The sequence below is a fragment of the Canis aureus genome, chromosome 4, assembly GCF_053574225.1.
Source record: "Canis aureus isolate CA01 chromosome 4, VMU_Caureus_v.1.0, whole genome shotgun sequence".
Classification (NCBI taxonomy): domain Eukaryota; kingdom Metazoa; phylum Chordata; class Mammalia; order Carnivora; family Canidae; genus Canis; species Canis aureus.
In genome coordinates, this window is record NC_135614.1 from 82377895 (window position 1) to 82392323 (window position 14429).

General features: G+C 34.2%; 1 long non-coding RNA gene across 3 annotated transcripts in view; it reads left to right on the forward strand.

Moving 5' to 3' along the window:
* LOC144313062 (uncharacterized) overlaps positions 1–14429 on the forward strand; it is a 186222-nt gene that overhangs the window by 113220 nt on the left and 58573 nt on the right. The window contains exon 8 of one of the 3 annotated variants that reach the window (XR_013378768.1): positions 13144–13404. The exons of the other annotated variants lie outside the window; for them this stretch is intronic. This is a non-coding gene — a long non-coding RNA (uncharacterized LOC144313062). Of the gene's footprint in view, positions 1–13143; positions 13405–14429 lie in introns of those variants that run through there. 3 annotated transcript variants of the gene reach the window in all.

Sequence of the window (14429 nt, forward strand, 5' to 3'; positions counted from 1 at the left end):
TGAGAGACACACAGAGAGAGGCAGAGACACAGGCAGAGGGAGAAGCAAGCTCCCTGTGGGGAGCCTGATGAGGGACTCGATCCTAGGACCCTGGGATCATGACTTGAGCCAAAGGCAGACACTCAACCACTGAGCCACCCAGGTGATCCTAGTTTATTTTATTTTAAAGATATATTTGTTTCAGAAAGAGAGAGAGTGGAAGGGAAGGTAAAAGAAGGAGAGAGAGAGAGTCTCAAGCCAACTCGCTGCTGATCATGGAGCTCAAAGTGGAGCTTGATCCTGTGACCCTGAGATCATGACACAAACAGAAATCAAGAGTTTTACACTTAACTGACTGAAGCACCCAGGTGCCCCTACACTGACATTATAAATGGATTCTTAACTAGTGATAAATATTTGGGGAGAGTAAAGGCTTTCCTATTTTGCTTCCTCTGTGTATAAGTACCCCAAAATTTTATAGAGTAATGGCAGGTCAAGGGTTCTTCATATTACACCATGACAATATTGTGCTTTAGTCACATGAATGGAAGCATCAAATCTCTCTTGCTAACCATTTGTCTTCCAATGCCCGAGTATTATATGTATATTTATCTTTAGTTCCAGATTAATGAAATGTTATCAAGAGAACTTTAAAACAAAAACAGAAAACTACAGAGGTGTGTGGGTGGTTAGTCAGTTAAGCAACCAACCTTTGACTTCAGCTCAGGTCATGATCTTGGGGCTCTGGGATTGAGTCCCACATTGAGCTTGGCACTCAGTGTGGAGTTTACTTGTCCCTCTCCCTCTGCTCTTCCCTTTATTCTCTCTCTCTCAAATAAACAAATAAGAGAAATCTTAAAAAAAAAGACTACAGTAATGGGTCTATATTTGGTGTAAAATCAGATATTTGCAATAATTATATCATAATTTCCTTGAATTTCCATGTTTTCTACATGAATCTCTCTTACCTATCGATAATTATATTTCAAATGTTTCCTTTCATAAGAAGTTGCAGGTGTATGAAACCAATAAATAATTTATGCAGGAATAATTTCATATTAGAGTTTTATCTCAATAGTTTGACTAAAAACTGAACAGGATGTTCCTCACTGGTCATTAAGCTAAAACATTTTTCTCCCAGTGGTCTGTGTTTTAGTTTTGGAAAAAGGTATGTTCTGGCATATGTGTGTGTAAGTACATCAATCTTTCTTTCACTATTCATTTAGGAAATGGATATGCATTCTTATAGAAAGAAGAGCCCTGGAATACACAATGAGGATATGTTAAATACCATTTTTGATTACATACTATGTAGTTACAGCACTTTTAGCATTCCAAGATGCGTACAAATATCCATTATTTCATGAAACCGTTCATTCCTCCTATATTCTTGTCACCTCTGCCATGATTAGCATTTGTAAGATATGTAAAGCTTAAATTCACAATATCAAAAATCATTTTCACTCTCTCCTTTAATTTGGATATTTAAGCTGCCTTGTATAACTGGGTAGCCCAATCACATTTCATAAATATCATCAATTTTCACTTTCAAAATCATGGTATTCTCCTATCTTAAAACAAAATTTAAAGAGAGGGTATCATTGAGCACAAATGAATGTCAAAAAAAAAAAAAAAAAAAAAAAAAAGGACAGCCATGCTAGTAGTATCAGAAAAGAATCAGGTTCCAGACCTGTAAGTAAGATTAGGATGGAGACTTCTCAGCTACTATCAGATTCCTGGTTGACAAGGATCCAGGCTGGATTCTATCCAGGTAGGTACGTAGTAAAAAATAATAGGGAGGAAATCCTCCTAAGTATTCCTACCTGCTGGAATTCGGTGTAGCCATGCTTACACTCCAGCTACCTCAGCTCTTAGTCAATTAATAAGCAGAACCTATTTGTAAACTCTAGTGGCCAAGCTGTTATGTTTCCAGGCTAAATTATTTTGTCCCAAGTAAGTTATAGGCGCTTAGACATTGCTAAATGTTCATTATAGAGTTAAATGAGACTATTGTTGTACATGAGTTCACTACAAAGGGGGACCTCAAAGGGAGAGGGGTCAAAAGTGAAAACCTCTTCTATCTCTTGTAGATAGAATTGGAGGTACATTAACTACATATAAGGGCTGGAATTCAAATCAACTAGTACCACATACTCACTAATAAATGAGAATATCCATTTACCATGGTGTTGGGGTATGAGCCAGGGAGCCTCTGTACTCAGAATTAACAATTTGGTTGCTGAACTGTGGAGCGGTACTGTAGATGCCAGAGGACCAGCCAAGACTCAGTGTAATAATGGCATAGGCAGATGTATGGATTTGGGAGCTGGAGGAGTAACTATTTACCTAAATAAATAATTTTAATATTTTAAAAACCAATATGGATATAGTCTTGTGCCGGCTGAATATCAGCACTGTATAAAGGATTTTTAAAAAATAATATGTCATACTACTTTATAAATATCTAAAATCAAATCTTAGCTGACAATGTATTTGGTTACCTCTGTTGTTAAGAGCGTTTTGGATTCCTAGAAAAGAGTTATTATAGAATACCATTAAGTATACAAGGAGGTAGCTTCTCTGTTGAATGATGCAGCAGGAGAAAGCAGGCTACAAACTTCAAGGAGACAAAGCCCCGGCAGCAAGTTATCACATTTTTCTTCTTCTTCTTCTTCTTCTTCTTCTTCTTCTTCTTCTTCTTCTTCTTCTTCTTCTTCTTCTTCTTCTTCTTCTTCTTCTTCTTCTTCTTCTTCTTCTTCTTTTCTTCTTCTTCTTCTTCTTCTTCTTCTTCTTCTTCTTCTTCTTCTTCTTTTCTTCTTTCTTCTTCTTCTTCTCTCTCCTCCTTCTTCCCTCTTTCTCCATCTTTTTTTTCCTGCACATTCTGCTCAAATTTACTTTGGCCAGTGGTTTTAAAACAGATTACATAAAACATAGCTTCCATTAGTGGCTATTCTGATGACCTAATCACTGTTTTAAATATTAAATAGCAAAAGTAATAGTTTTTGCCAATAGAAAAAAATTCCACTAGCCTTGAGGCCATTTTGTTTGAGAGGTCCAATGTTTTGAACCTTTGCCTTGCCTGATTAGTTCTGTTTCCTTAGTACAGTTAGCCTTGTTTAAGTAAATGGTTCTAGACTTTGTAAAACAGAAATTTATTAGATTTTTATGACATTCTGTAAAACAGAAGCTTATTAGATTTTTATGACATTCTGTGACATTCTATGCATCTTTTTGTAATCTATCTGTTGAATAGATAGAAACTATTGTATTCACTTTATGAAATTCATGTGTAGTCTTATTTTAAGGAAATTTTAATAATCACATCAAATTGAGGCATATCAGCTCTTCTACTGAAATCTATTATCAAAAACTTTAGAAAATTTAAAGAGCCAAGAAAAGACACATACAATTATATTATTACCAAAGTGATAATATAAAAGTAATATATAAGGTTTTGATGTAGCATCCTCTACATTTTTGTACATAAATATATGTATGTTTATACAAACACATATTTATTTTTATACATATAGTGGCCTAAATTTTTGCATAATATCATATCATCACTATTACAAATACCAAGTAATCAATACTTTAATAATTACGTAACTTTTAAACACACACACAAACTATTCATAGGTAATCCATTTTATTAAATATTTGGACTTTTCAAATATTTTGCATTTGGAAACGAATTTCTTTGTTTATACAATTTGCCTTTTGGGTCTTATCCTTTCCTTTATGGCATATTATTAGACATAGAATTACCGAGATTATGGACATTTCTGTAACATGTTGCATATTCTGCCAAAATAATTCAAATTTATTTAAAAAAAAAAAGTCCAGAGTAAGTATACTCAGAATGCAGATGTTCATTCTGAAAAGTTAAAATGGACTCAATGGAGTCATTCAGAGAAGGGGAAATTTTATATCCTGCCATCAGCCTCCCAGATTTAACTACAATTAAGTCTTAGATTATAAAAGTTTCTTTCTATCCCTTTTAAAAGTTTTCTTCCTCTATACCTATTTTGGCAGTAGGTAGATGATAGATCGATTGATAGATGGATAGATAGGTCATTTCAGTCTTAAATATATTATTTTGGAGCTAGCTTTTTTCATTTGCTATATCATCAATGATATTGACATATATTTCCAAATTGTTTTCTTTTTTTTTATTTTAATTTATTTTTTATTGGTGTTCAATTTACTAACATACAGAATAACACCCAGTGCCCGTCACCCATTCACTCCCACCCCCCGCCCTCCTCCCCTTCTACCACCCCTAGTTCGTTTCCCAGAGTTAGCAGTCTTTACGTTCTGTCTCCCTTTCTGATATTTCCCACACATTTCTTCTCCATTCCCTTATATTCCCTTTCACTATTATTTATATTCCCCAAATGAATGAGAACATATAATGTTTGTCCTTCTCCGACTGACTTACTTCACTCAGCATAATACCCTCCAGTTCCATCCACGTTGAAGCAAATGGTGGGTATTTGTCATTTCTAATAGCTGAGTAATATTCCATTGTATACATAAACCACATCTTCTTTATCCATTCATCTTTCGTTGGACACCGAGGCTCCTTCCACAGTTTGGCTGTCGTGGCCATTGCTGCTATAAACATCGGGGTGCAGGTGTCCCGGCGTTTCATTGCATTTGTATCTTTGGGGTAAATCCCCAACAGTGCACCAAATTGTTTTCAAGTGTTGTTCTTACTTTGATCTCTACCAAGATGTTAGAGTGAGCAGAATATATGCATCATATCAGGTGAAAGTACAAAATTGCTAAATAATATATGAAGCTTTCTCAAGAGAAGTAAAATAAAAAAATCCCATGAATATAAGTGAAAAAGTGTCTTAAATACAGAGCTATTATCTAACAAGGTGGTGCTTTTCGGGAAGAAATATATATCTTCAAAGTTAAGGCTATTTTTATGTTATGTCACAAATAGAGAAATGAGGTATTGGGTGTGTATAAGACAGGGACAGGTAGTCAGAATCTTATATGTGTGGGACCCTGTAAATGCTGTCTCAGTAAAAGGGATGTTCCAGTTAAATGAAACATCTCATCTATCCTGGGCTGAGTTTTATAGCCATATATCAAAGGCCATATATATCCTTATAATCCTTATTAATATATCCTTTTTAATCCATATTTATATATATCCATATTTATATATATCCATATATATATAAAACTCATATATATGACATATACATGTCAAAGGCTGTATATATGTATACATATATATATATATATCCTTATTTATCCGTATTTATATATATATCCTTGTATATATAAAACTCAAATTGTTATCATATTTGGAGATAGAGTCTTTAAAAATGTAATTAAGTTAAAATGAAGTCATTAAGTTGCTTCCCAATCCGATATGACTTGTTTCCTTATAAGATGAGGAAATTTGGACACAGACATAAAAGAAGAATGTCATGTGAACATGAAGATGGTGATCTGCAAGTCAAGGACATAGGACTCAAAATAAACCAACCCTGTCAATACCTTGATAACAGATTTTTTGCCTTCCTGTGAGAAAATAAATTTCTGTTGTTTAAACCATCCAATCTATGGTACTTTGTTATGGCAGCCCTCACAAACTGTTAGACTGGCTATGATGGGGCTTTGCCTTTGTGAGAAGATTCTCCTATTAGGGAAGAAAATGCCAAACCATTTACCACAGGAGTATTAAATTCAAATGTGCTTTTCCAAAGCAGAAGGTAAGAATTCATCTTAAAAGTTTAGAACCATAGGAACTTGGGTATATTGATAGCACACAGGAAATTATTTTCTTATATTTTTTCTATAATGTAGACACAGAAAGAAAAAATATTGCTTAAAATTTGTTTATAAACCAAATTTCCAACTATCACAGATTATTCGACTAGTTTAAAGGTCTTCAAAAAAAATAAATAAATGAGCACAGAATGTAAAACAGAGAAAATTCAAGAGATGATAGCATGCATTGCATTTTTATTTAATAAAAGAGATGAAAGGAGAATCATGAACAATAAAACATTGAACAAAGGAGCATATTTTGGAGGAAAAAGATGTATAATGTCAGTAGAAATATAATGTATTTATTGAAACTTGAATCTTATCAAGTTATGACTTGATACTTAATGGTGAGTAGCTTTCTTGATTCTAATGTAGTCACATGTATCAAACTTTCCCTTTATGACAGTGTTTTCTTTATCTTGCTTAAATAACTTATCTTTACTCCAAAGTTATGCAGATATTTCCCTGTGTTATCTTCTAGAAGTGTTCTTATTTTGTCATTTATGCCTCAATTTGATTTTTGTTTGTGAATTGACATAGGGATCAAATTTTACCTTTTTTTCTTTAAGAATTCAAGGGACTTCATGTTATGTGTTGAAATTAAGATCTTTTTCCGACCGTTCTTTGTCATCAAACACCCATGTCTATGGAAATCTGTTTCTGGACTTCCATTCATTTTGTTCTGTCAGTATTGTGGAATAAAGAAGGTATTTGTAGCACATATAGGCCATGGATGTCTCAAATCAGGAAGATATAAAGAATACGTATACATTAATTGGAAAAAGCAGAAAATTCAATATAGAAAAGGCTTAGACAGTAACTTCAAAACGGAGGATGTACAAGTTGTTGGTGAACATATCAAAAGGTTCTCCATTATGTTGTCACTAGGAAAATAAAAAGTAAAACCTCAATGAGATAACACTACAGGTAAAGCAGAAATGCTACAGCTGAAAATAGACTGGCAATATCAAATGTTGTCAAGAAAATGAAGAATAATCTAGACTTGCTGGGGACATAGTAAAGTTATAATCAATTTTTGGTAATATGTTAAGATTTATATAACTTTGAAGATTATGCATGCATATTTTCAGCAACCAGCAAAAGATATTTGAAAGACATCAACACCCCAAAAGTGAATACAACCTATCAACAATCAAATGTTTAAAGTAATGATGAGATAATTATAAAACAAAACACTATATAGCAAAGTAAATGAAAAAAAAATCTACACTGACATTATGAGTCATCCTATGTGTTCAAAGATTCTTATACTAAAATGTCAAAAATAAGCAAAAAATAATTATGGTTCAGTGGTGGTAGAAGTAGTAATAGAAACTTTGAGTAGGAGGCAGGGATATTTAGGAGGAGCATGAAGGAATTTCTGGAAATATTTCTGATATTTTATTTTCCTATTTTTAGTTTGGGTGGTAGTTGTATGGTTATATGCTCTCATAGTTTTGAGGTACATGTATGACTTATGTATTTTTCTGCAATGTTTGCTTATAATTCAATCATATAATTTATTAGAAGTCAATAGGTGTGAGAAATTTCATATAAGGAATCATAGTGATGATGCAGTTTATTAATCTACTTAGGATTAAATCAATGAGATAAAAGGTAATTTCTAAAAAGTGAAAGGAAATAAAAACAAATCTAACCATATTTCAAGTTATTTACATAATCACAATGGAGAAGGAATTATTTTTAGTCTTCAGAACATTGATTTCTTAGTTTGCTCTTAGCTAAATTTTATTTATAATCAAGTAAAACTGCAGACAAATCTTAAAATTTTTTCTGCTTTCTTATTGTTCAAAATGACACTGTTATTATTACATTGAAATTATATATATATACACATATATATATGTGTATAGATAGATAAAAATAACAACTAACTATGCTAAAGTTAGATTTTCAGTTCAAGAGGGCAAAGAAATGTAAGTTTAAAATCAAGGAATATGTGTAAGCATCCTGTAATATAAGATATGAAGTTGAAATATCAATATAAATTCGTGAATTAAAAACCATCCATCAGCTCTCAGTTATAGTAAAACAACACTATGACACATGAGCTAAGCAGCCATGGTGGCCAAGACTTAAGCTAATATGGGCCCAGTAGTAAGAACTGTCATGGACCAAGGCAAGTGTAGCTACTCTGCCTGTGAATATTCAATCTGTCAGAACAAAGATCAACGTTAAACTGTGGATATTGCATGCACCATTGCCTAAGGAGACCAACAACCCACTTGATGACAAATTAAGCAGCATCTTTGGGGTCTGCTTCTCTTTTATGCCCCTGGGAAGTCCACGTGCTTAACCATCTTCACAAATCTTTGTCAGTGAAGCCCTTTATCATCCCTTTTGACCTTGACAATCATAACAGTAATTGCAGCCTCCTGACTCCTGGCCTCTGTTACTTTGGAGACCCATCATTAAGCTCTGCAGTTGCCTCTTCTACATCAGCCCTGTTTGGCAGAGGAGGACATCATAGTGCTGTGGGTGCCCCTCTCAATTCATAGTCTTGGTACATGGTGTGTCTTCTGGACTGTTTTATGGAATATAAATCTGTGATAAGTATTCTGAACAGAGTAATATATCCATTCCAGGGACACCTGGGTGGCTCAGGCAGCTGAACATCAGACTCTTGATTTCTAATCAGGTCATGATCTCGGGGTCATGCACTTAAGACGCGTGTCGGGCTCCACTCTGAGCATGGAGCCTGCTTGAGATTCTCTCTCTCTCCTCATCTTCCCCTCCCCCCACTTGTATGCACATGCTTTCTCTCCAAAAAATAAATGATAATATATCCACTCCAGCATACCCACCTCCCTTAACCTCCTTCATCCTCAACTCCCTTTATCTCAATTTAGTGTTCTCCATTGCTTCTCCAAGGTTTCCAACTGCAAACAGTAGCAACTTTTTTTTTTTTCCAGATTTTCAGTACAAGAGAACACCCTTGAGGTGTTTTCTGGGATCTATGTCCTGGGAAACAGTCCTCAATTCAATAAGTAGTTGCTTACATACGCTTATATTTTGATCAAGAACGCTCAAGATACAATCCTAGGCTCTAATTCATACTTGATGCCTATTTCTTATAACTCTCTGGTTTATAGTCTCTTTCCTATGTTAGGTTCAGTGTGTTCCTAGACAGGTTTTTCTGGGATTTATAGCCATCATTATTCTGCTAGTCAGGAAAGGATGTAAGGGTAGCTCCTGAGGAAGAAACAAAACAAAACAAAAAACTTTCCCTTGTGGGGAAGCATCTTCTTTTCCTTTGCAGCATCTTCTGGTTTAATAGAAATTCTAATTTTACTAGTTTTACTAGTTTTTTACTCTCTTTCTAAACCCAGAATCCAGAAGGGGCTTTAGAGCCAAATATAGATATACTGTCAAGTATATCCATATACATACCCTACCCCATATTTCAGGATCCCAGGTTTTTCCATGAGGCCCTGACCTTCATATAACAAACCTGCCAGCGCTGAGCATATATCTCTGGAAGTCTCCAACTGTAACAAGTGGTTACTCACCTTCAGTCTATTATAGTTTAAGAAGTGAGGGCCTCTTTCAAGACCCTCTGCCTCTTATTCTTAACTATTGACTGCTTGTCAATAGTTTATCTTAACCATCAATTAACTATTAATAGTCTTAATATCCCTCTGATAGCATTAATACAACTTAGCAGTACCAGTCAGTTCTATTGTTATTATGGACAATGTCCTCCTATTCACTGTCTTCTCCTCCATATTTTTTTGAATGCATGAATCATACCTTCTGCTCCAGCATTCCTTACCACTGGAGTATTTTTCAAGGTAGCTGCTAGTGAAATATTTAGCAGCTGGACACTATCTTTTGCTAGAGGAATTTGCACCCCACCTACTAAATGTACCTACATTTGATGCGTGGTGTATGAGCTAATTCCAAATTCCTCATCTTATCCCCTATACTCTTGAGATAGTTCTGGTACCATTTGTGTTAGTCTTGATCCTCTAAGAAGTAGACACTTAGAATGAATTAGCCATGCATGGGATTTATTAAGATTAATGCCCCATCAAGAAAAAGGGGAAGGAAACAGGAAAGTTGGGGAGAGATATTAGACTATGATGTTGGTCCCAGCTGAAGGCTGTAGGTAAAGAAGGAAGATTGAGTGAAAGCATCTGATAAGGCAAAACAGGTTTAAGAGTTTAGTCAGTTCCCTCCTGACCCAAAGTCACCTCTCAATTGAGTCCCATGACTCCCAGGACCAGGACTAAGTTAATAAGCTTGCTATGCTCAGTCTTTGACTGAACTTTGTGGGAAGGGTGGTCTCAGTGTGAACACAGTGATAAATTACAAAATATAACAGCTGGAGCCATCAGTCAACTACACTCTGCAGATAGAAATTGAGAGGCACTTGTTCATGGCTGCCACATGTATAAATATATCCAGGTCTAGATATCTAGATGTAGCACTGAAGGATTCAATAGATTTAAATTGAATTATCAAACATTAAGCTGTTTTGATATATTATGTACTGTATTGTTTAGAAAGATCAATACAATATTTATGGTATGAGTGAATTTGTGCATTCACTGTATTTACAGATATGTAATGATGCCTTGGAGGTATGTTTGGGTTATAATGGGGTAAAGAATTGCACATTTTGGTTGTGTTTGTTTGGAGTCTTTTTAGGCCAGAGAACAATTAGAAATCTTCTATAATAATCCATGTGAGAATGAAATATAAGTCAGAAATGAGTGTTGAAAAATGTTACAGAAGTACATGTGCATAAACAAGTGACTAAAGTGAAATAGGTGGAATAAGAATGAGAAGTATCTAGGATGACTGCCAGGTTTTGGCTTCTTTGACTTGTGATGATGATGACATTTCTTCTGATGGAGAATATAGAGTGAAAGAAGCTCTGTTGTTAATGCTAGTGGGTGTAGTGTGATATAATGACTTTCTGACACCTGTGGATCATTCAGGTTAGGTTCATTTCACTAGGGTTTAGAAAAGAATACTGTAGGATAAAGATACAGATTGTGTGATGAAGCTCTCATATGGAGTGAGAGGACCGAGGCATCAGTGTTAAAAGTTTGGGGGCCTAGTGAGAATTTTTTTTCAAAAGCCAAAGTAGAGATAATACTAAGAGAAAGAAAGTTTTTAATATAAATATTACTGAGAAATGAATAAAACCAAGGAATCTAATGAGTTCAAAGTGTCCATAATTAGGAACACATTGAGGAATTCTCCTAGACAGTCAGCTGAGTCATGCAGATGAAATCCTGACCATATATATTATGAAGCAGTGGGAGGCAAAGTAAAAATAAGTTTCCTCTAAATTTCCTCTCATTTTTAGTTGGAAGCCTAGCTCTATGACTATATGAAGTCCCAAATATATACCACAAAAGAAAATTCTATCTGCTGTATTGTTTTCTAGCTATTCCAGGTGTATTTGAATAACCCATGGACAACTATATTCACTTTATTGTAATTTGAAAGCCCATGTCTATCAAGATTCAAAGACTCTGAGGAAACCTACCCTTAGCTATGACTTGAGGTTCAGGATCATGTGTCTTCTTTCTTCCCACTCTTCTTATGCCTATCATCTACTTCAATCTCTCCTCAGTCCCCATGTCATATAAGCCTTTGTCTCAGGGTTCAGAATCTCAGTTGAAAACTAACTCATTACTACAGTATAATTATTTTGAGTATCTGGAGGATTCGTCTTCTGGAAAATGCGAGTGAAATAGCTTTGAACCTTCATGTAGTCCGCATTCTATGTATTACTACTGGTAAAATTCTTACTTTTTAGAAAAAATCTTACTGTTTCTTGAACTATTTGGACTATATACAATTTATTGTATCCATCTATTCCCACTTACACAGAGAGGTATCTATACTTTATAGATAAGCATATGTGTATATGTCTATGATGCACAGATCATTTTATTAATTTAAAAATTGAATGACATGTTATATTTTTCTTTATATGGCATTTTACAAAACCACCTTAATAAAGTAAATCATTTCATATGTTTACATTATATGATATAAAACAATATTTATAAATATTGCTATTTCTTTTTAAATATTGTCCTTTAGCGTGATCCTGGAGTCCCGGGATTGAGTCCCACATCAGACTCCCTGCATGGAGCCTGCTTCTCCCTCTGGCTATGCCTCTGCCTCTCTCTCTGTCTCTCATGAATAAATAAACAAAGTCTTTAAAAAAATAAATAAATATTATCCTTTATCCATTGTCCATTTCTTTAAAATGTATAACAAAAGAGTAGTAACCTAGAAGTCACCCAAATCTTAAGTATAGAAGATGCATAATTTAGATTGATTAATATTTGATATTTATGACAAATAATTTAGACAGTGTAGTAGTATGCACCACAAATATTTTGATATAGTTTATTTTCAGTTTTCCTTTTTCCTTGTCTACATAAGCTACCATCTTACTGTATCATTTTCATTGAGTGTGTGTGTGTGTTTGTATGAAATTTTATATCACAACTTTGCAAATATTGTATACGGCGATCCTTTTAGGTTGGTCTCCTTGTACAATTTTATATCAGTCCACACATTTTAAAAATAATTACTATCTTCCAAAAAGCAATTAAATACTATGGTCTTGTCAACTTCCTATATATAAAGACCAGTAATACATTCTTCTTTTAAAAGCACTGGTTACTTTAATTGAACAATGGGACAATTAATAGATTGAAAGTGGAGGTGAGAAGTACTTAAAATCACTTATTATAGTAAAAGTAATATCCATTGAGAGTTAGAAAAAGAAAAAAATAGTAACAATGTATGCTGAGAAAATGATGCCACAGTACTTCACTCATTCAGAATACTGGAGATCTAGCTGTGAAAGATACGTATGAAATAAGCTAAAATCATAGCAAAGGCTTTAAATAAATGCATGCTAGAGTATCTGATTAGGAGTAAATTACACCAATCTTCCTTCCAGCTGAATGTGTGGACTGAAGATTTAGCCACAAATATATGCATAGTTTGACAAGTGTAGAACATACTTATTGTTTATAAATGTGTCTATATTGACCTTGCAGTCATTAATACATTTATACAGTAATTAATGAACTTGGGTCTAAAAGGAGATAGAAAATGATAGACTTATAATTGCATTTGATGAGTCTGAAAGTAAGCAACAGGTCTTTCCTTCTATGGCAAGAAGATGAGAAGAGTAAGGTTATAGGAAGAGAGTTGGGAAGTGATGAAATTCACATATAAGAGTTTAACTTTTTCAGGGAATATAGATGTATAAATACCCATATGTAGGATACCTTGTATGAGTAATTTAAATGTTTGTAATCTGGGGGACGGTTAATATATTGCTTAACATCTTTGGCTTTTTTGAGACAGATTGTGATTTACAAAATTGAGAATGAAAAACAAAATGAAGAACTACCCAAATAGAAAATAAATTGCTTGATCCATTAAAGTATTAAAGAAGATATATCCATTCAAATATTAGTATGAGCGGGACACCTGCGCGTCTCAGCAGTTGAGCATCTGCCTTCGGCCCAGGGCATGATCCTGGAGTCCCAGATCGAGTCCCACATCAGGCTCACTGCATGGAGCCTACTTCTCCCTCTGCCTGTGTCTCTGCCTCTCTCTATCTGTATATGTCTCATGAATAAATAAATAAAATAAAAAAACAAATATTTGTATGAGCAACTATTATAGTCTATTTCCCTTTTCTGTATTATCATAATTAACTGAGTCAAACTCAAATAATTTATATTATTCTGAAGTATGAATGTACTTCTTGTTAAGAGTATCTAGTAAATGTATATGTTTGCCCATAAGAGGGTAAAACTTACCAAGATAAGTTGCTTTCTTGCTTCATTAATTTTACTTTCTATATTTTACTCGTGACATTTATTCAATTACATTATTTCTTTTTCTTTTTTTTCAAGTTTTTATTTAAATCCCAATTAGTTAACAAGCTGCAATATTAGTTTGAGGTGTAGAATCTAGTGATTCATCACTTACATACAACACCTAGTGCTCAGCACAAAAGTGCCCTCCTTATTCCCCATCACTCATTTGGTCTATCTCCCATATACCTCCCCAACATAACCATCAGTTTATTATCTATAGTTCAGAGTCTGTTTCTTAGTTTGCCTCTCTTTTTTTCACCCCCTCTGTTTATTTATTTCTTAAATTCCACATTTGAGTGAAATCATATGGTATTTGACTTTGACTTACTTCGTTTAGCATAATACTCTCTAGTTCTATCCACGTTTAATGCAATCCATATCAAAAGCTACCATTTTTCAGAGAGCTAGAACAAACAATCCTAAAATTTATATGGAACCACTAAAGACCCCGAATAGCCAAATCAATCCTGAAAAAGAAAAGCAAAGCTGCAGCATCACAATTCCAGGTTTGAAATTATATTACAAAGCTGTAGTGATCAAACCAATATGATGCTGGCACAAAAATAGACACAATAGATCAATGGAACAGAATAGAAAACTCAGAATGAGCCCACAAGTATGGGCAATCTTCAACAAAGCAGGGAAGCACAGCCAATGGGAAAATCAATGTCTCTTCAACAAGTGATATTGGGATAACTGGACAGCAACATGCAAAACAATGCATTTGGACCACTTTCTAGCACCATACACAAAAATAAAATTAAA